Below are 22,974 nucleotides of genomic sequence, written 5' to 3'. Positions count from 1 at the left end.
TCATAATAAACGATCAGTTAACAACAGCAGTTCTCCCAAGGTAATGTCCTTTTCCTGTTAAGAACAGGAAAGTATTTCTTCTTCCTTCCTAATTACAAACCTTAAATAGAATTCGTGCCTCATATCGAATTTACCGAGTATCATAATTCCTCCAGGTGGTAAAGATACCTCGAGACAAGTGCTGGGCATAGAAGCCACAGGGCATAAATCTGCAAAGAAGTAAAAAGCTAACCTTTGCAAACAATATGGCTTCTCTCTCACTTACCAACTTTACATTTCCCTGTATGGCCCCGGAAGATGACTGGTTAGCCAGAGACGGGTAAGATTCCTCAAGGGAGGAACAACCTAAGACAGGCACAGTCGCAGGGGGGCCATCAGGTGAGAATTTGGGGATCAACAGAGGTGAGGCTCAGAACCTCACCCCCCCTGCTTTGAGAGAAATCTTCTGCATCCGTGGATGTCTTGCTGCCCTTGTCTAGCCTGGATTAATACTTAGTCCATAGGCACACACCTGATCATCTGATCATCTATATTTGCCTTCTTACAGCACTAAACTATGTTTTCTACCTTTATCTTGCATCTACCTACCACTTCAGCATTTTATTAAAAATAAAAATAATAATAATAATAGGAGAAATGTGGGATCAACATATAAATCAAGTACAAAAATCAAATGAATATTCATATTTGACCTGATGGTTTATAGGTCATATTGCATGATCAAAACCGAAAGTTTCTGTGATGAATGCCCTTGTACTGTTCACCATGTAAGAATTTATTCACTCTGTAAGAATTCGTTCACCATGTAAGAACTTGTTCGTTATGCTTCAGAAGATTGGAGACTGACGAGAATTAGGCTTGAGATGGATTAATGATTGTACATTGAGCATTGACCCCCCTATACTGAATTTTATTGTTGTTAACAACCATTTGATCAATAAATATGAGAGATGCCCTCTCAAAAAAAAAAAAAAAAAAAAAAAAAGGGAGAACAGGCAGGAGAGAGTGCCTGGGGTGTGGGGACTGACGGGGGTCTGTGGGTGTGCCCCAGGATTCTGCCCGAGCACCTAAGTGAACTATGAGGCCATTAACCAAAAATCAAGAGGGAAAGAACAGAATATTTTGGGGTATATGGCCTTTTAGGTTCCCCAATCTGGAATGGTGGAATACTTGAAAAGAGGGCAGTCAGGGGTGAGGCGGAATCTGGTAGTATCGTGGATGATAGTTACACATCTGGGAGTAGAACTGCCTGGGGGGACAGTGGGCAGAAAGGGCCTGAGGGACTGAGTGGGGAACCCTGTGGAACGTGTGTTTCATCTCCACATCAAATCATGCTTTGCTTGGTATAGATGTCTTCCACCGATCATAGAGAATTCCATGATTTAATTTTAGTAATGTACATGCAGTGCTGTCACTTCTGCTATTTATAAAAACTCGAGGCTAATATTTTAATCTTTTTAAATGTTTTAATTATTTGTATGACTAAAACTTAAAAAACATACTGCACATGGTCACTGAATATCTTTGGTTTAATTCAAAAATAAACATGTAGACACAGACAACCTTGGAAAAAAAAAAAAAAAAAAAAAAAAAAAGAACAGGAAAGTAGACTGAAGAATGTGATCACTGGCAAGGAGATGTCCAAAGTAAGCTGTAGAGGGACAAAGTTAATCCCAGATGGTTGAGGGTTCCCTTCTCAGGGCTCCCCCACTTCCCCTGCATGACACAGACCTGGTTAACCACTGGGAGTTGGGAGAGGGAACTGCCACTCCAGGCCCCAAATGCCCATGCATGCAGTAAGAACAGCCAAGAGTCACCTTCCAGAAATGGAAGAGGGTGAGTCAAACTGAATCAGAAGCAGGTGAGGTCACCCTGAGTCCCTGGAGTTACTCAGAGTGACACTGGTACATGACTGGCAGGAGTGATGGATGAACTGGGCTCTAGGAAAGCAAGTGGGGCTGGAAACCACCTAAGACGAGGAAACTGTTGGGATGGAACTCCAAGCAGGCAGAGCACGGCCTGAGAGGAAGCAAGCAGAGGCTGAAAGTGAGCTTGGTGTGGATATGTCTGAGGGTGGGGCAGTTCCAACCAACACCCTCTCCCAGTCAGCACCCTCCTTGAGCCAGGACTACTGATCCAAGACCCCAGCATTCCCCACTTCAACTCCCTAGCCCCAAAACCTTTGCTCTGCTGGGTCCTCCCAAATGTGGGAGCTGAGACAGCTCTAAATGGCCTCTGTCCTCTGCCTTGCCAAAAGTCTTATAGCTTCTGTTGTCTTGTCCTGCCAACATTTCCAATATTACCTGTCTTATCTGTCACCCCTACTGAAATTGGTGCTTCTAGGGGTAGGACAAGTCCATTTTGCTCACTGCCTTATCACCCTGGCATCTTTAGATTCTGCATTCAGCTGAGGGCTTAATGGATACCTGTTGGGCAACAGACCCAAGACCTGGGTGGGTTCCCACTGCATTTCTCACACTCTTTCTATGACTGCAGTCAGCTTTTCTGAGCTGACCACATCTGTAAAGTGGGACACATAATCCCTGTGAAGAACCTGGAAGAATCAGGTCAGAAAGCAGGGAGGATGAAACATTCAGCTGGTTCTAGAAGTTTCTAGTACTTCAGACATAGCTTATGAGAAGGTCAGCTTACAGAGGAGGAAACTGAGGTACAAGGAAGTCACGCTGAAAGGCTGCCCAGGGAGATCAGTTGAGCTGTCCTTTGAGGACCTCTGGTTAGATCACTCTCACTCAGTTTCCTTGGAAGTTTCCATCCAGAGGTCGTGAAGTGTGCCAGCCTGACCCTGCCATGGGAGATGGCCTTTCCCCACTCGGCTTCCTGTCTGGGATGGGGCCTGGTTCCTGATGGTAGGTAGGATGCTGGAGGCAGCAGAGACACTGCCTCTGGTGCTGGGTGCCAGAGTCCCAGAGCTAGGACTGTGTGTGTATTCATCACTCCATAAGTAACCACTGGATCCTCACTACCCCTCAAGAGGGAGGCAGCCCAGTCTAGTGGTGAGTTGCTTGGACTCTGGGGTCAGACTGGAGTCATATTAAATGAGATAATGCACTTAGCCCTGCCTAAGTAAGCCCTTCTCCTATCTGAAGGAGAGCTTTGTGGATGATGCATGGTCAGCACTCAGCCCAGGGCCCAGCTTACCACAAACAGTCACAAAAGAGCAAGTGTTGGTCACTTTTTAGACTGTCAGCCCTGTCAGGACATGAGGGACACTTGTGTTGGCCATTGCCTGCCCCAGCCCTTAGTAGGTGCTCAGGTGGCTGAATGAATGAGTGGAAGGGAGGAGAAAAGGAATAGAAGAAAGAAGAGGGAGGGAGGAGGAAACGAAGAAGGGAGGAAGGAGCAGGTTTGCTCTGGGAGAACCCAGCTCCCAAGCCCACCACTCTCCCTCCGCCCCCAGGCCACCAGTGACCTGACTCAAGGCTCCTCTCGCCACCTGCTGCTGGGGGCCAGGGAGGAGAACTGATCTCAGATGGAAATACTGGGTCTAGTTCCTTGCTCCGCTGCTCACAGTTAACTGCATTGAGCCTCCTCCTCAATGTTCTCCTCTATAAAATGAGGATTATCATACTACCTGCCTGGCTGAGCTGGAGGGATCTCCAAAAGATGTATATGAATACATTGAATATGTTTGTAAACTGAAGAGGGTTAGGGATTATCTTGGTGGAGTGATAGACAGTATAGGCTCTGTTCCACTGCTTATAGACCTTAGACAAGATCCTTAACTTCTCTGGGCCTCAGTTTCCTCATCTATAAAACAGGGGTAATAACAGAATTATGAAGATTAAAGATAACGCAAGAGAAGCTTTTGCATTGGGTGGGGGCACATAGTAGGGACTCAATAAATGGTAGCCATGATAACAAAGCCTACCCCCACGAAGGATTCTGTGAACTCCTCACTAAAGTATGAATGAGTCAAAAGACTTACTATGCTCCCTCTCTCAAGGGAATTTGAATCTTCCCCCATAAGTATCCACTGGATCCTATGGAATTAAAGGAGGAAAATCCCACATATAGGTATATAGGGGTAGGGAAGGGCCTTCCTAGGGCCTTCAAAATCACACTTGTGGTCTACTGCACAAATCCTGCCTGGTTCCAGAGAGGGACCACACACACACACAGGGGAGAGAGGAGCATACTCCAGTCTCTGAAGTCCCCTCTGCTTGGAGAAACAGCAATAAACTAGACCCCAAGACAGTGCATAACTCCAGACAAATATGAAAGGCCTTCCCAGCATGGTGGGCAATCGCCGGGCCCAGCTATCAGAGAGGCTCCAAGGACCCTCCAGGAAGGGCAGCACCAAAGGCCAGAGGTGGGGACGGGCACTGGAGCCAGTGAGGAAGGGGTGGGCTCTCTCCCAGGGCAGGCACCACTCCTTCCACATCTGTTTTCTCCGCTGGGTGCTTAGCACCAGGCTGGCACCTGTAGTGGCAGCTGCAGAGGAGTTTTGGACGTGGGTTCTGGCATGAGACTGCCGGGGCTCAATCCAGGCTCCACCTCTTCTCAACTGTGTGACCTTGCGAGCTCAGAGTGGAGGACACAGATCATGTTAGCTGATGGCACCCGTTCCCCATCTCTTCTGTTCTTCCTTCGGAGAAACATTCTTCTCCCCTTTCCTTTCAGCCCACTGGTACAGGTGAGGCTGCAGAGGTGGGGCCTGTGACCAGGCCTGTCAGTCAACACTGAATATTCCTGGGCAGTGCCTTTTACAGTATGGTCACATGACCCCTAATTAGAGCATAAGTTAAATTAGGGTAAATCCTGGGATTTGTGTTATGATTACCAAGAGAAGACCCTCTTCTACAGAACTAGAATTTGGGTTGATATGAACCTAGAGCTGCAGAAGACCACTCATGGAGCCCAAACATGGCATCAAATGATGAAGGCAGAGCGGAGATTTCAGTGTTCATGTTTTTGAGTCTCCAGATCAAGTCATGCCTACGTTTTTCAGTTTCCTGAGCCAGTAAATTCCCTTCTTAGCATAAACCAGTTTGAGTCAGGTTTTCTGTCATTTTGCATCAGAGTCTGAAATTCACTGTGTGAACTTTCTTAACCTTTATTGAGGAAACTTCAGTTTCCTCATCTGCAAAATTGGGATGATGATAACAATATTTTTCAGGAGAAAGGAAGGGTTGTTCTGGGTTGGTTAAAAGGTTGACCAGGGTCCAACACTTAACAGAGCGTGACTCCTGTTAGACACTCAAAAACCATCAACTTTTAGGTGTTCTATGAGTGTTTGTTAATGACTCTGGCCTCCATAAATGAACTGCAAGAGCACCTGGGCAAAAGCCTCTCCCTGACTCTGTGGGGGTCCCTGGAAATTCTGGGTGTGCATAGGGGGAGTAGGGGATGGGTTAGGGTTGTGGGGGGACACACCTGCAGGGAGACACCGGATCACAGGTGGATCAAAAAAGGCTCTAGTGGGTGTCATGATTACTTTTCCTAATCCGCACAATCAAGCCCATTTTACAGATGAGGAATGTGAGGCTCGGAGATTAGGTCCGGTCTAATGCTCAGTCCAACGCTCACTCTACTGCCCCAGCCCCTCCATCGGACATCAGTGCTGTCCCAGGGGGTCTCTCTTTGCCAGGTCTCAACCCCAAGCAGGCTAAGTTAAATTATTAGCAGGCTGCTACTGTTAACTGAGGGCTTCCAGAGGTGATCTGAGGCGGTTTTGAAAGGGCAAAAAGGAGTTACAAGCACGCCATTACCTCTTCTCTAACCTGCGTTCTTCGGCAGAGTGAACTTCCCTGGAGAAGGCTGTTTCCCCTTTCTGATCTAGCGTGGTCACGGTGCTGTAACCAGTTAGCGGCGGTTTGCCCAACCCGCCCCGCCGCTGCACCAAGCGCGACACGCAGTTTTGCTGGAGGAAATCACGCAAGCGTCTACTCTGGGCAAGACCTTCCTTCCGGGCAGGCCAGGATGCCTGGGGGTGAGGGTGGGAACAGCACCTCCCACTTCCTCCCAGATAACCACCAACCCAGCCAGATCGTCTGGTAACTGAACTAACCTTGGGCTTCTCCTTATTAGTCTCCTCGAGCCTCAGTTTCCTCATCTGTAAAATGCGGATAAAGATAGCAGGAGAGAAAACTCGTAGGGTATTCAGCACAGGGTCGGCACAAAGTAACAGGTATTTGGACCCCTCCCCTAAACAGAGAGAGGAGGGCACATGTGTGCAAGGTGACACTGCTGGGGGTGGGGGTAGAGTGGGGACTGGAACCCAGGTCCTGTGTGAGCCCAAACCCAGACGCCTTCCACCTCCAGGAGCTTCAGCCATCTTTTGCTAGTAGTATCCTTCCCTAATACTTTTCCTCCTCAGCCACCTCCCCAGCCCCAAAGCGCCTTTGCCTCTGCCTGGCAGCCCTCGGAGACCTCCCCAGCTGCAGCCCCAAGGGATCGGGAGTCCTCCCCCCGCCTCTCCTGGGCACACTGAATCGCGGGGAAGAAAAACTGCTTCCTCCCTGGTCCATTCACCAAGCTCTGCATCTACCCAGCCCCGCCCGAGGAAACGTACTGCGAGAGGTTCCCTCTCCCCTGCCCCCCCTACCCCCCGCCCCTCTCTGGGATACAGCTCCATCTTGGCCAGGACGGCCGTAAGTGGGACTGTATGGGGGTGGGCCTCTGGGGGAGTCACCCTTACTAATAACTAATCATTAGGTGAACCCTTACGAATCCCCCAACAGGGTCCAACCCACTCTGCTTCCAGTTGGTCTCTTCCGATGGTGTAGGCGGGATCTCGATCTCAGTGACCAATGAAGAGGCTTACTGGGATGCTGTGAGTTGCCATGGCAACAGGGAGCTGCACCTCGCTGGTCCACAGGTTTGGAGCTTGCCTTTCTAAGGACCACGTTCCATGGCCCTACTTGTACTCAGGATAGAGTGGGGATCGGAAGTTGGGGGACAACTAGGATCCAAACCATTCACCAAATGCCACTGTATAGATGAGCCCCAGCATGCTCAAGACTGACAAGAGAAGACTTCCTATTTACAATAGCCAAGTCATGGGAGCAACCTAAGTGTCCATCAGTAGATGAATGGATAAAGAAGAGGTGGTACATATACATAATAGAGATATTATTCAGCCATAAGAAAACAAACCCTACCATTTGCAACATCATGGATGGAGCTAGAGGGTATTATGCTGAGTGAAATAAGCCAGGGGAAGAAAGACAAGTACCAAATGATTTCACTCATCTGTGGAGTATAACAACAAAGCAAAAATTGAAGGAACAAAACAGCAGCAGACTCACAGACTCCAAGAATGGACTAATGGTTACCAAAGGGAAAGGGGTTGGGGAGGGCGGGTGGGGAGGGAGGGATAAGGGGATTAACGGATATTATGATTAGCACCATAATATAGGGGGGGCATGGGGAAGGCAGTACAGCACAGAAAAGACAAGGAGTGACTCTATAGCATCTTACTATGCTGATGGACAGTGACTGTAATGGGGTATGTAGTGGGGACTTGATAATAGGGGGGAATGTAGTAACCACAATGTTGCTCATGTGAAACCTTCATAAGATTGTATATCAATGATACTTTAATAAAAAAAAAAGATAGAAGGCTGCCTAGAGGAAGGGCACTCTGAATAGGCTTGTTAGAAGGGACAAGGGAACCCAATGCACTGCAGTGGAGGGGACATAGCACTGCAGGGGTAAAGTGTGGGGTTGGGTCAATTTAGGTAGGAATGAGTAGGGTAGATGCTTAGCAAGCCTACTAGGGCTTCCAAACCAAGACCTGCCCAAGACAGGGTGGGGGACTAAGATAAGCAGCCACAGCTGAATTGTGGGTCTCATACTGTCCTTGGGCAGGAAGAGAGAACCAAGGGTCACCAAGGCCATTCCCCTGCCTCAAGGCTGCTTGCATTGCGTCAGGTATAGTCATGTGCGGTCTTGGGCATTTATTAACCCGGTACTTTTCCCAGGAAAGAGGAAGATGACCAGGTTCACTGTCCCCATTTAACAGATGAAGAAACTGATGCCTGCCTGTTAAAGTATCTCAGCTTTGGGCCCTGGGGCCTGGCATTGGGCCCAAGCAGGGCTCTCCAGGCCTTTAATTCCCTGGCATGGTGGCTTGTCCAAGGAAGCCCCATGCCATCCATCCTTATTGATGGTGCAGGGATGCTGGGGCCAACTGAACCCTATGTTTAATGAGATAGGTGAGCCAGGACAGAGAACCCTACCCATCTGTGATGGCCCTGGGTGGGAGTGCAGCAAGACTCCCTCCTTGGTCACTCTGAGTCTATTGTCACCCCACACTCCCAGTCTCAAAGCCTACAGTCTAATGGGGAGATAGACTGCAATGACCACACAGTATAATAAATGCTGCAGGGGCGACATGGGTAAAGGACAGTAGAAGCACAAGAGAAGGTGACTGCATTGGCTCTGGGAATCCAGGGGACACCTCACAGAGGAGGCAGACTTTCAGATGACATAAGACACATGGGCCTTTGCTAGGCAGACAAGCAGGGGAAGGCATCCAGGCAGAGGGAACAGCATCTGCAAAGACAGAGGCCTGGCTGGGCGTGGTACACTGGGGAAACTACAAGTCTGGAAGTCTGGAGAATGACTGGCAGAACTTTGGCTGAGAAGTGAATGCCCAGGACGACTGTTTGCCCTGCAGCGTGATCCTTCCAACCACCCGAGTCAGCAGCCACCCATGTCTGCTTTTCTCCAACTGAGTATTCATGGAATCCTAAGAACTACTTCTGTGGTTCCCAGTCTGAGAACCATGGACTAGAAGCTAGCCACTGTCAACCATGTAGCTACACGCCAACTTGGATCAGTCTCACAGGCGTGATGTTGAAAGAGGCCAGGGACCAGAGAGTTATTCTATATGCTCCAATTATATGAAGTTCAAAAACAAGCAAGACTGGTCTATGGTTGGAGACATCAGGATAATGGTTACACCCCACTGGGGAGGTGAAGAGGGACTTGAGGACAGTCTGTTGGGGCACAGTAATAATGTTCCATTTCTTATTTTGAGTCTTGGTTTCACAGATGTATTCTCTTTGTGAAAATTCAACTAGCTATATACTTAAGGTTTGTGTATTTTTCTATACATAGCTTCTACTTAAAACAAAAACAAGAAGAGTTAACTGCTTTCTGTAAACAACAGTGCAAATGTAGACACTAACATTTTGTGATCACATAATCGGCTGTAAGCCAAGTATCCAGATGAATGTAGAATATGTTAACAGTAATTTTTTGGATTATTCCAAAATGAAAACACAAACATTAGAAGTCACTGTAGTGATCTCTCAGGCTCCAGAGAACCTGAGTTCAGCCCCAAGAGTTTGAGAAAGTCCATATCACAAGAAGCATTACAGAGCTCAGTGCAGGAGCTGGGAGATGGAGAATAAATGAGCTGCCTGGAGCCTCTTCCCGGGACACAGGGGGGCAATGTACTCTTCCAATAGAATGCTGGTCCTGGGGACCAAGGAGCCTAGGCAGAGGGCAGCATCCCCCAAAGCCGCCTGAGTCTTAGGCATAGCTCCATCACAGCTGGGATGGCAGTGAGAGGTGCATCTCCCTGGCTCAGCTGTGAGCTCCTAGAGGGCAGGGACCTTTTTCTTTTCTGTGTCCCCAGTGTCCACTGAGGGGCCTGGCACACTGAGGGTCTCAGAGGCCCTTTGCTGCGGGGGCCGCTTTGCCCAGTCCCACGCTGAGAGTGGAGAAGAGGGATCTGTTTGGGAAGTTGCGAGTTCCCAGTCACTAGCTGACTTCCATAGCACAGGCTAACAAATCACAGATGGGCAATGCTGCAGGAGGGATCAACGTGGGATTAGAGTTGTTCAGTTCCCCTGGTAGGGGAGAACTGGATGTAGAAGGGGCTCTGAGCCCTGGGGACCATGAATATGGACAGGAAATCCCAGCCCTGCCTGCCTACCAGCCTTGCTGGAGCTGGTAACAGCTCAGCTGTGGGGGAGACAGACTGTTCCAGAACACACAGAGGACTACAAGTGTGGGCAGGATGATCAACAGCTGCTCAGCAGTTGTCTCCTCCTGTCCTCCAGGACGTTACTTTTCCCCTGACTCAGCCACTTTTGCCCACTTTAGGAACCAGCTCCTTTTCTTCCTCTTCGACATCTCCACTCAGCCAGCGTTTCTCAAACCACCTTTACGATTTCTGTCCTAGTTTTGTGCTACCTGCAATATTATTTTCTCAATATTTTTCTTTAAAACAATGTTAAGTTGTTGTTTTAACATGCCCTTGTTCTAAGCAATAGCGCTTGCGAAATCCTGGATTTGATGAGTGATTTTTTTTCTAACACATGCTATAATCTAAAATACTTCTTGTATCCCCTAAAATCGTCTTGTGTACCATCAAATTGGAAACCATTTTATATAATAGTTCAGCCAAGATAGGTATTTTATTTGTTAACAATAATTATAGCCTCATGTTAGTAGCAAGTTTTATGCCTCTTCCATACATTCACCTTTGCATTCACAGTTTCACTGGACTTTCTCAATTCCTGCAGTGTTTTACAAATGAGGAAGCTGAAGCTCAGAAATACTAGTGACTTGCATAAAGCTTGATTCAAGGCTCTAGTGGTTCCTGATCTAGGATGAAAGCAAGGAAGCAAGAGGAATTTCCTTGTCTCCAACCAGACCCACTAGAGCCACTCTATAGAAACTCACAGCATAGAGAGTTTGGATTAGACATGAGGAAGGACTTCCTGGCTAGAAATGTTTAGACATAAGAATGACTGAGCAAGGAAGGGTGTGGATTGCCCAGCTTCCGAAGTCCTCAAAACAAGATAAAGGTTTGCCCAGCTAGGATAATTCCAGTGCTTCCTGGAGACAGGGGAATGGACTAGATGACCTCTCTAGACCTTATCTAGCCCCAAAGATTGGGTACACCTTCCCATCAAAGTGGCCATCATTGCCATTTCCCCCAAAGCACCTATTAAGCAAGGAAAGGCATGCAGAGGCTCCAAATTAAAGGAACTAGTCAAATCCTTGGCTTGGCCCCTGCCCCTGGGAGGGAGGGTCTGCAACAGCAAGTCGGTTGACAGGAGCATATTCTCTCACCCCTGTTTTCTTCCCACTGCCTTGGCAGCTCTACCCCAAGGTCTCCAAGTCTGGTATTCAAAGACCTGGCTACCATCAGAATCACTGAGGCTGCTCAGCTACCTGGGCCAGAAAACCTGCATTTCTTCAATTCTCCAGTGGGGATTCTTTTCAAAACTCCCTGAGCTAAGAAGTTAAACATGTACTGATTTGGTGTTGCCTCTCTAGGGGATGAATTGTGTGTGTGTGTGTGTTTATATATATATAAAATACATAATTATAACATTGTATATATGTATATATTAAATTACACATATTTATTATATATGTGTATATTTTAAAGTCAAAGCGTTTACTTCTCAAAATAGAGCATCACCTTCCTTTGTGATTATACAAATAATACATGCCCAGTTGTTTAAAAAAATCAAATAATATAGAAAAGTATAAAAATAAAAGTAAAAAAACCAAATTTCTATCACCTTGAAAAACATTGCTGTTGACATTTTGAAGCACATCCTTCCAAAATTTTATTTTTCATGGCAAAATATACATAACACAAATGTATCATTTTAACCACTTTTAAGTGCGCATGAATCATATTTTTCTAAGGCTTCCTGAAGATAGGGCTAATAGTGCAACCAGACACTTCAGTGGCCAGTGGGGAAGGTGTTTTGAGTAAGGGCCCTTCTGACATTGTTCAAATGGGAGCACAGAGGCAGGTGGCCACTGTGTGGGGTGATAAAGTTGGTCCTGTTAAACTATTAAAGTCAAAATAACTCCATTTGGGTGTATGAAGGAAAGTGAGTCTGTTTCCTGTCAGGGCCTCATGAGAAACAAGGGGCATGGTTTTGCTGAACTTCTGCAAAAGATCTGTCTGAGCCAAGAGGCCAGCTCTCCCCTGAAGGGGTGCGTCTGTGATTATCCAGTGGAAGCTTCAGTATAAGGCGTTTCTCTCTGGACCTTTGGGGGAAGGTGGACAAGAAGGGTTGGACACAGCACAAGTCAGGCACACCATAACCAGCCCTGGGGAAACACCACAGCAGGCCCTGGGCAGGAGGGTGGCAGCCAGCAGAACAAGGAAGAGCAGCACCCGCCTCCTCCACCAGTGGGGCCAGGCCAAGGCTTCCTTCCTCCAACCCCATGGAGGGCAGGAGGGCAGAGGGAGCCTTCAGGATTTCAGAGGGTGCTTGGGAGACTTTCAGTCAAGAAACCACAGTCAAGAAACCAATTCAGCAGATACTATGCATTGGCTTCAAAATATCCCTGAACTTGAGAAGCTGAAACTAACTGGGCAGGGCTCCCCCTTGTTCCTGTGTATGTTAACCAGCCTCCTCCTTTCTGGACTGGGAGAAATGGCTCTGCTTGCTGATCTCCCGCTGAGTTTACTGTGTACTCTCATGGCCCTCATCATAGTCCCGGTGGTCTGTTGCCCTCTGTGCAGCTGAGCCGTAAGATCCTGAGGGTGGCTGCTGAGTCTGCAGGGGTCTTCACGGACCCCTGTGTGCTCAGTTCAGTGCCCTGCACAGAGCAGATGTTCAAATAACATCCACATGGCAGGGGGCCTATATGAGGGGCCTTGGCAACAGGACCCGTTGGAGTTCTGAAGGGGCTGTTCCAAGGCCCTCCCAGGATGGTTTGGAAGGCTTCCAGGAGGAGGTGAGAAATACACAAGGTCTTGAGTAGCACAGAGTTCAGCTAATGGAGAGGGAGTAGATGCAGGGGCATTCTGATGGGAGGACCTGCTGGGGCATGGCGGGGTCGGGTGGGGGCCGGGCCCCAGGGAGTCTTGTGAGTGGTGACTCCCAGGTTGAGATGCCCTTGCAGGCTTGCATCTGTATCTGCCAGGAGGCGAGGATGAAATTCAGGGGCTCCTAATTACAGTCATAAGCTGGGATGGTTGGGTGCTGCCTCTTCCAAGAAGTTGACTTTTGAGGAATCTGCCTGGCCACAGGAATCACGATGTGTCCACACTGGCTTCAGCTGTTGATTAAACTTCCATTCGTGCATCTAGCACACCAGGAAGGACACTCTCTTCCTCACACTGTGTCCCTACTCCTGTTTTTCATGTTTATTGGCATCAGGTGGTTGGTGGAGGGAGCCACGCCCAGACGTGCGCACCCAGTGAGGTCAGCTGAGAAAACAACAGCCGCCTCCCCCACCCCCCCACCGCCCCTCATTCTGGGAGTCAGTTCACCCTGGGCACGCTCCCTCCCTCCCACCCCTCCCCACTTGCCCTGCTGCTTCTCCTCTGTCCCTGCTCCAGCTTCAAGCCTGCCCAATAGGCTGTTTATCAACATAGACCAGAACATTCTGCTGCCAGCAGAAACACACATGGCAGTGGCGCTGGCATCCCACACCCTGCTGTCAACACATTCCCACGCGCTGTTTGCCGCTGTCAAAGCTGTGCTCACACATACATTCTCACCCCCTCCTGCCAACACAGCTGTTCCCCGCTGCCTGTAGCCTGGCCCTCTGTCTTGCACAACACATGCATTCTCTGTGGGTTTTTCTCACGTGTACTGACAGTGGAGGTTCACACTCATGGGCCAGGCCAGCACACACTCCACTCTCTGACCCAGGCTGTCAGTCTCCCAACTTGCTACTGTAGTGTGACCTTGGGCAATTGACTTGCTTCTTTGGGCGTCAGATGCCTCATCTGTAGAATGGGGATAATAATAAATAATTACCTTGTAGAGCTTTTCCCATGGGCTTGGGGTTAGGCGGGAGAGCAGGCATCCAGCAAGTGCTCCATCAATGGAAGCGCTTTAGGTAGTGGTAATTAATACTGTATCCTCTCTGGAATCTGGCCATTGGTTTTCCTTTCCCACGCCTGGCTGTTGGCCTCACCTCTTGTTCACACCTTCCTGGTTGTGTGACCTTGAGCAAGGCACACCACCTATCCAATTCTCATGTCCTTGCTAGTGAAATGGCTCTAATGACTGCCTGCCAAGCACAGAGGCCTGCTGTGAGGGGCAGGGAAGAGGTAACTGTGGTGCTTTGGAAGCCCATCAGCTTTGACCACAGCTGCAGGGTATTGTGGAAGAAAGGGATTTGAATGGGGTAACAGCCAAGCTATGGCATTTTTAGCCACTTTCCACCTTCCTTCTCCTGGGACAGTCCTCAAGCTGGCGTCAGTGTTTTCAGTTTGGCTCTGTTGTGCGACTGCAGTTGGCCCAAAAGGCCACACTGGCCCATCTCTGCTGCACCTGGGGGCCTCACCCCAGCCAGCCACTGGCCTTCTGACCACACCTTCCATTGGGCACAGCTGCTCTTCTGAGCAGGCCCACTCTGCACTGTGGAGCCCTCTGGCTTGCCCATCTTCTCCTCGGTTCCTTCCCCCAAGAGGCCAATGGTCCCTACCCACTTCCCAGATTCCCCTTTACTTCATCATTTTCCAGAGAACAATTTCTTTCTTGTCTCTTCAACACCGTCTTTCCTTTTCCTTGGCCAGCAAACCTGCTTTAGCCTTTTCTATTCCTGCAAAGACAGAGGTGTATTCAGAGGGAGAGAGAGCAAATGTGATTTGAGGACTGAGGAGGACCTGGGTAGAGCAGGTGAGTGAGCATTATGGAGAAGCAGGTTCTCCCTGTGGCGGATCAGGCCAGGCCATTGGGGTGAGCTGGACTTCTCCCCACACTGCAGCAACTTAGTTTCTGCTCCTCCATGGAAATAGGTGAAACTGCCGGAGGGTAGATCCTGGCCTTGCCCATGCTCAAGGTTGTAGCTTGTCTTTTACTCTAAGGGACTTTCAAACTCTGGCTACCACTGGGGAGCCATGGTAAGTGGGCTGTCCCTACCCTTTGGGACACTGGGCAAGAGCACATATGGAAACCCATATACCACATGTGTGAATATTCAAATTTAAAAATCAGATTAACAAACTGTCAAGATGTTTTATTTTCCTACCTCCATAAATACACCTTCAGAATGACTTGGAAAGTCAGGTTTGAATTTAGAATTCTTGGACTTTTCAGAGTCCCTCCCCCAAATTTGCAGACATGGAAGAGCCAGGCTGGTGGTGAGGCTCTAGGGCAGCTGGCTGATTTGGCATAGACACAAACCATGTTTCAATGTTTTATGCTTTTTGTTTTTCTCCTAGGCCAGTGTGGCAAAAGATTTAAAAAGCAGTGATAAATGCATAGTGCATAAGACCTGCATCTAAGTTCTAGGGCTGTCAAAACTGAGCACTTAATCTGTTTGAGGCTCAATTTCCCATCTGTAAAATGGAACTAATGATACCTCCCTGATAAAGTTATTGTGATTATTTAAAGAGATAATCCTTGTAAAGCCCTTAGCATGGTCCTGGAACATAATAATTGCCCAGTAAATTGTGAGTTATTATTGCTATTATAATTTTTCCACACAGCGGCAGTGATAACATCAAAGCAGGAAGTCGTCTGCCCTGTCTCTTCATTGCACACAGGATGAAACAGGTCACTCACCTAAGTAGAAGCAGATCTATAACTAGGTCTTCCAACCTTCCCATCATCTTGGGTTTTGCCCTAGCTAAAAATAAAAACAATGTGAATGCACTTAATGTCATTGAATTGTATACTTTAAAAACAGATTTTAACTATTAACCCATTTTATGGTATGTTTATTTGCCGCTATGTTCGTTTGCTAGGGCTGCCATAACAAATTGCCACAAACTGGGTGGCCTGGCCAATAGAAATGCATTGTTTCACAGTTCTGAAGGCTAGAAGTCCAAAATCAAGGTATCAGTAGGATTGGTTCCCTCTGAAGGCTGAGGGAAAATCTATTGCTGCCTCTCTCCTCTCTTCTGGTGGTTTTCTGGCACTCTCTGGCACTCCTTGGCTTACAGAAGCATAACTTCAACTTCTGCCTTTATCTTCATGTGGTGTGTCTCTCTCTCTCTGTGTGCCCAAATTTCCCCTTTTCAGAAGAACCCCAGTCAGATTAGATTAGGGACCCCTGCTGATTTCTTCTTTACAGAGCATCTGCAATGACCCTAGTCCCAAATAAGGTCACATTCTGAGGTACTGAGTTTTAGGACCTCACTTATTAGTTTGGGTGGGACACAATTCAACCCATCACTCCCACAATTTTTTTTTTTTTTGAGAGGGCATCTCTCATATTTATTGATCAAATGGTTGTTAACAACAATAAAATTCTGTATAGGGGGGTCAGTGCTCAATGCACAATCATTATTCCATCTCAAGCCTAATTCTCGTCAGTCTCCAATCTTCTGAAACATAACGAACAAGTTCTTACATGGTGAACGAATTCTTACATAGTGAATAAGTTCTTACATGGTGAACAGTACAAGGGCATTCATCATAGAAACTTTCGGTTTTGATCACGCATTATGAACTATAAACAATCAGGTCAAATATGAATATTCATTTGATTTTTATACTTGATTTATATGTGGATCCCACATTTCTCCCTTCATTATTATTATTATTTTTATTTTTAATAAAATGCTGAAGTGGTAGGTAGATGCAAGATAAAGGTAGAAAACATAGTTTAGTGTTGTAAGAGAGCAAATGTAGATGATCAGGTGTGTGCCTGTAGACTATGTGTTAATCCAAGCTAGACAAGGGCATTAAAACATTCACGGATGCAGAAGATTTCTCTCAAAACAGGGGGGGTGAGGTTCTAAGCCTCACCACTGTTGATCCCCAATTTCTCACCTGATGGCCCCCCTGCGACTGTGCCTGTCTTAGGTTGTTCCTCCCTTGAGGAATCTTACCCGTCTCTGGCTAACCACTCCCACAATTTTTAAAAATTGTGACTACTTTGTATTCAGTGTAAGACTATAAGCAGAGGGAAAACACCTTTTGTGAAGTTTCAGGGCTTTGACCACAGCAGGTCTTCAGAATGTGTTTTTGACTTGTGTTAACTCCAGTGTCACGCAGCTAAAAGGAATCTGCCCATTTTTAAGATGAGTTGCCATGAACTAAAAGGATTTTTAATAATCAGTCTTATTTCCAGACAAGTACTTAAAAAGAGTTGATTCTCTTCAGTTGGCTTAGCTCTGCAATCCTGAACACCACCTTGTTTCTACTATTTCCATTCTCAGACAAGAGGTGAAATTCAGCTACAGCAAGCTGAATTCTCTATTGTCTTGTTTTGTATGTCAATAGCTTATTTTATTTAAATGTTACCCCTTCATGTTTTACTGAGGAAGCCTTCAAACTTATGGAAAAGTTGCAAGAATGGCACAAAAACACCTAACTATCCTCCAGCTAGATTCAAGGAGGGTTTACCTTTGGCTACATTTGCTTGACCTCCATCAAGATTTTTTGGTGAACCATTTGAAAAGAAGATGCTGGCATGGTGTTTCACCTCCAACATTTCAACATGGATTTCCTAGGAATAGGCTGCTCTCCTACATACAGTATGATTCTCACATTTGAAAAGAACTAACAATAGTTCTGTGATATCAGGTCATATCCAGTCCATATTCACATTTGACCAGGTTGAGTTTCCCCAAATTCTGAATCTAATGAATTCCAAATCTGTGAGGTTTAGGGCCTTGACAATACTACCTGTGTAATGGGAAATTCTGGAGCTCTTGAAACTATAACCTAATGTCTAAAACTCTTCCAGGCCACAACACACTGAGTGTTTACTTTCCTTGTTTCTTTTCACTGGTAAGCTGGCTCTGCTGAATGCTCAAGTGTGTGCCTGGGGTGGGACGCTCCTGGAATCCCATTTATTCTAAGATGGTGGGCTTTTGAGGAGTACCTGCAGGAAGACCTGTTTGGCCTGGGACCTGTTATACTTGCCTGGGGGGACCTCCCTCCAGGAGCCACCAAAGGGAGCTGAGCAGAGAGGGAGGCTCCCCCTTGACTGGGGTGGGGACTCCTAGACTGAGCAGCACCCCCTCCAAAGTTGGCCAGGTTTCAGGCTGGTGTGGTTACCACAGCCTCTTTGTCATGGACTTTTTCTGGGGCCTTCCAGACAGTGACAGAGGATTTTCCTGGCCTCTCAAAAAGCTGCCACCAACCAACACTGAAGGAAGAAAAGAGGAAAGCTCTGCAATGAGCTTCCTTGAGTTTTGTGGGAATGGCCCTCTTTCTCTCCCTTCTGTGCAAGTCCAGGGCTCAGGTTTAAGCCTTAGGTTTTAAAAACCACTGCATAACTAGGAATAGCATTAATTATTAGAACTGTGCAAATAAAATGGAGGGCCAACAAGGAGGGTGTGGGGGGAATATCTGGTCTGTGGTCTGAGGCTGCCTTCCTCCTCCAGTCCCCAGGCTTGCTCAAGCTTGGCTGCAAGTTCCAGCCAAAGTATTTCTGGATGGGATGGGAGCCAAGGGTCAGATAAAGTTCCAATGTATTTTGCAGCAGGCCTGACACTTTGCCCAGTGCTCTAGGACTGTGACAGCTGCCAGGATGGTGCGTTGGGAAAGCCAGGCCAGACAGAACTGGTTTAAATGGGTTTGAGGGAGTGGACAGTTGACTAACCAGACAGCTCAGCAACACCCAGCACCACTGAATACCATCGAACCAACGTGGCTGGCTGGGCCATGGAAGACCCTGCACTGCCGTCCCAGGAAGCCACCCGCGGCCACCATGCTAATCCCTCTGCATTTCAGGGATCATGGTCTGCACTTCCTTCTTACTATCTTTTTAGTAAGACAAGTAAATGCTAATTAACACAGCCAAGCACGTGACGTGTATTATCTAATTTAATCCTCACAACAGCTCCATGAAGTAGGTACTACTGTTACTGTCCTAGCCACATGGATAATAACTAACACACGGAGTTAACAGATACACTTACATGTATTAGGCCCACTTCTAAACTCCTGTCATGCATTAACTGACTTTCTAGGAAAACTGAGGTATAGATGGGCACAGCCAGGTTCCAGAGTCGCATGGCTGGTATGTGTGTCCCCAAAACATTGAAAACTGGGTAACTCCAGATGGAGGGTCCACCCTGCATCACTCAGTGATTCTTAAGATGAAGAATCTGTTCTGAGACAGGCAGGAGAAGAGAGACCAGGTTGAGTGGGAAACTTACAATGAAGGTGAAGGTTTGCACTCTTTGCTGCTTCCTGACCCAGCATAATGAGAGGCACCCATGGGAACAGAAGTATAGACATCTGACCTGAGCCCTCTGCCACTCTTCCTTCCTCTCCCCTGCCCCAGTTGGTCGGAATTGTGTTGTTCCAGATCTGATGGGAGCTGCTGTGGACAGACAGTGGGCAAGCAGGCAGGCGGGCAGGAAGCCTTTTGCTCATACCAAGTGGCATCTGACCCTTCTCGACTTTGAGACCCCCTGAGGGCAGTAAGAAGCTGCAGCCTTGTGTACCTTCCACAGCCCAGGCTGAGAGTCTTGAATCTGGAAGTGAGCCGGCTGGGGCCAACCATGCACTAAGGCCGGGCTTCCTGTCACATTTTGACTCTGCTGATAGCCCAAGGCCACCTGCAGTGATGTCACCTGGCAGACGGAGAGAGGCTACCTGTTGTCAGTCCTGCCAATGTCCCTGTCCTTACCAACTCTGCTTTCACCGGTAGCAAGTGGACAGTTCATGTGCCCAGAGGAGCTGCTCTCATTTGCCCTGGCCAGCTCCACATACTCGTGGCCTCAGGACTGGCCTCAGGAAGGAGCATCAGGCTTTGCTTTGTGGGCTGCATGCGCACAGGCAGCTCCCCTAACACAAGGGTGGATTGGAGAAGGCTTCCAGGGCGCTGATGTCTAAGCAAGGCCTTAGGTGTATAATAAATTATGATAATGCCTGTATCCAACTCCTCAGGGCTATTTAGGGTGGTACATACTATATTTTCTTATATTTACAGACATATCTATGCCTTTATATACACTCGCACCTCACTCCTCATTTTTACAGCACCAGTCTCCTACTGTGGGTACTTAGACTGTTCTCAGTGTTTTTGCTAATCAATCATCCATCCTTTCTTCCTTTCCATAAATACTTTTTATGTGCCAGGTACCTTGTTAAGTGCTGAGTATATAAATAGAGATGAAGAAAATGGACAAGGTCTCTGTCTCTTAGGCCTTTCAGTCCAGAGGAGAGAGAAATTTGTAAACCCAAAATGCTAAGAAGGGAAGGAACAGGAAGCTCTGAGAGGGAAGAACAGGGTCTCTTCTTCAGACTGGGTACCTGGGAAAGACCTCTTGGAGCCAGCCATTTGGGGAGTGTAGGGAAGAGCATTCTGGCAGAGGGAACAGCATTAGCAAGGGCACAGAAGTATGAATACTGTGTGCTGTGTTTGGGGAAGTCTGAGATTCCTCCTAAGGCTACAGAGTAGTGGGGTAGTTGGGGATGAGGTTAGATAGGTAGGGTTGAATCAATATGAGAAAGCCTCGAATGCCCGCCAAGGAATTTGGACTTGATTCTATAGGCAACATAGAGCCACTCATGCCACTCAGCCTAGACACAGAATACTGTAGCTCTAGCCTGGAAAGACCCAAGAGAATATAATGTTTGAGAGGAAATCTCTGCGTCAAGTGGAAGGTTCTTCTGCTTACCAGGATTAAAAGCCTGTCCTGAGCCTAAGGACCATGCAGGTTACCTTATTACTGATTTCCTCACAGAAACGGAGCCCAGGTAGGCCAAGGGATTTCTCCATGAACAAACAAACCCATGTCAAAGGCAGAACCTTGGATCTCAAATGTCAGCTTTCAGCTACAACCCTAAACCCACCCTTTTGCACTTGGGGATTCTTTCTGGCAGCCACTGGAACAAAGCAGGAGGATGAGGAAATGCATTCTAACAAGAGTTCGTGTGAGACACCTACAGGTATCAAGCACTGTGCCTGGCCTGGGAGGTAGAGGTCAGTCAGACCAACTTGGAGGGTGCTCACAGCCCTAGATGGCTGCATTAGTCCCCAGTCTCAACTCCAGAAATTCCCCCAGGAGTCCCCTCCCAAATTCCTTCTCTCCCCAAATAGAGTTGCTAAAAATCGGAAAATCGTGCGTAACAAAGCGACCAGGGGTTTCCGGCCTTGCTGAGCTGGCTTACTCAATTTCCCTCATTTGTCTGCTCAGCCCAGACGAGCAAAGGGCAGCCATCAAAGGTGTCTGGGACGAGGCTCCGGCCACCGCCGGGCTGAAGGGCCGCTGGAGGCTCAGTCTGGCTTGGGTCTCCGCCCAGGGTGGTGGGGGAGGGGGCCGGGCCGGAGGCAGCAGGCGGACAGCAGCCTGGGCGATGAGCGCAACGTGCCGGACTGTGCCAGCGGATGCGGCTAGATGGGGCAATCGCTGGCAACGTGCTGCGGGGCCCATCCGCGGACGCAGTGGGGGCGGGGGCAGAGGGGATGGGCCGCCGCCGGGCCCGCCCACAGCCGTTAACCCCAGTCCTCCGCTTCCCCCCGCCCGCGTGCTGGAGCCCTACTGCGCCTGCAAATGCCTGGCCCTCTGCCGCAGGTAGACAGGGTGGGCACGCGCGGGCACACGGCCTGAGCAGGCTTGTCTGAAGTCCCTTTGCCGCCCAGGCGTCCTGGCTCATTATCCCCGGGCTCTTGGTGTTTTCTGTTCTGCACTAGTCCCTCCACCCCCTCATCGCACTGACAGACACACGAATTCCGGTGCCAACTCGCAGACATAACTGGGCAGCCCCATGTGGGCGCCTCACGCACCCGGGTCCCTCTGCCCCGGTGTATTTGGAGAGCTATTCTAAGTCAGCCCTGGGTTTGTTATCCGTGCCTGTTGGTCCAAGCATGAGCTGCGTGTCATTGGGGAAACTGATTAACCTCTCTGAGCCTGAGATAAGTCATCTGTCAAATAGGAATCATGATAGCACATAACAATCTAATTGAGTTGTAGTAGGAATTACATTAGATAATGGCTTATTTATATAGTGTTATTAATAGCTATTAATAGAGTGTTAAGCCTCAGGTGTCATGAGGACTCACCTAGTAAATGACAGCCAGGATGATTCTTACCGAGGAGAGAACTGAGCTACAAGCCCCAGCTGGGCTCAAGGAATCTGTGACTAGGGCAAGACTGGGTGTCTTGTTTTTTTTTCTTTTCTTCCCTATATCATATTCATCTTTTTGCAATATCATGCCTCATTTCTTCACCCAAGGCCTGCAACATTCATCCATTCATTGAACACAAATCTCTTGATATTTGTGCCTACCATATGACAAAAACTCTTGAGTGTGTGGCACCAGCCAGATACACCTGTGGCCTCCCAGCCTGGGCTGCTGCCAGCTCTGGCCCCTGACTCACTGGAGTAAGTCACTTCCTGCCTCAGTCTCTCCATCTGTGCTATAGGGATAAGAGGCCTCCTCTCTCCAGCCCACCGGGACTGGCAGAGGATGACTCAGGTCACTATGGGGAAAGCCCAGAGAAACAGAGAGCCAGGGCCAATCTGGCTGATGCAAGGTTTCAGCTTTGCATGTAATCCAGCAAGTGGGAACAGGGATGTTTCAGGGGAAGTGTGATTAGCCAGGGGGAGCAGAGGAATCCCCCTGCCTTCTGTCCCACCAGACCAGAGGCATGGAGACATGGAGACAGAGCGCCTCAGCCAGGAGTCTGAGAGGCCAGGGCTCCGTCCAGGCTCTGCTTCCCCCTGCTCCGTGGCCACCAGCATGTTTGTGACCCTTTGATTTGTCTGCCTTTTCTGTCAAGTGAGGGTTGTGGCATTTCCCTCACTGGGCTGTTGAAAGGGGTAAAGGTGGTAACCCCAAGAGAGGAGCACCTTCTGTGTTTCTAGGAGGGGTCCTGAAGGCTGGTAGGAGGTGAAGGAGGTGAGACAGAAGAAGGCGGTCCCCAGTCAAAAGCTCAGCATAGTCTGGTTGTTCCAGCTGTTGTCCAGGGGCCTTCCTGAAAGAGTCAGGTCAGTGTACCCGCAGCAAGCAACAGACCCCAGCCCACAGCCCGTAATGCGCAAGGAGTTTGCCTTGGATTCGGCTCCGAGTCCAGGTTCTGCCAGATGCTAGTTGTGCGGTGTTGAGCTTAATATCTTTGTGCCTCCACCTTCCCACACTTAGAGGATAAGAACA

At 48.3% G+C, this 22,974-nt stretch overlaps 2 long non-coding RNA genes across 3 annotated transcripts; one reads left to right on the top strand and one right to left on the bottom strand.

The window, feature by feature from the left end:
- Positions 1–79: 79 nt before the first annotated feature.
- On the top strand, positions 80–11,354 carry LOC140850397 (uncharacterized). Its single transcript, XR_012133184.1, has 2 exons — positions 80–6,148; positions 6,702–11,354. It is a non-coding gene; the product is annotated as an uncharacterized lncRNA (long non-coding RNA).
- Positions 11,355–11,381: 27 nt separating this feature from the next.
- LOC140850398 (uncharacterized) lies at positions 11,382–22,579 on the bottom strand. Of its 2 annotated transcripts, XR_012133186.1 has the most exons (4): positions 20,988–22,579; positions 15,474–15,537; positions 13,719–14,508; positions 11,382–11,991 (listed from the first exon to the last, which is right to left on the bottom strand). It is a non-coding gene; the product is annotated as an uncharacterized lncRNA (long non-coding RNA). The 2 variants fall into 2 exon arrangements; XR_012133185.1 differs by having other exon boundaries at positions 11,382–14,508.
- Positions 22,580–22,974: the final 395 nt, after the last annotated feature.

This window comes from Manis javanica, chromosome 7, assembly GCF_040802235.1.
Source record: "Manis javanica isolate MJ-LG chromosome 7, MJ_LKY, whole genome shotgun sequence".
NCBI lineage: Eukaryota > Metazoa > Chordata > Mammalia > Pholidota > Manidae > Manis > Manis javanica.
The sequence above is the reverse complement of the archived record's forward strand: the minus strand, read 5'-3'. Positions and strand labels throughout refer to the sequence as shown.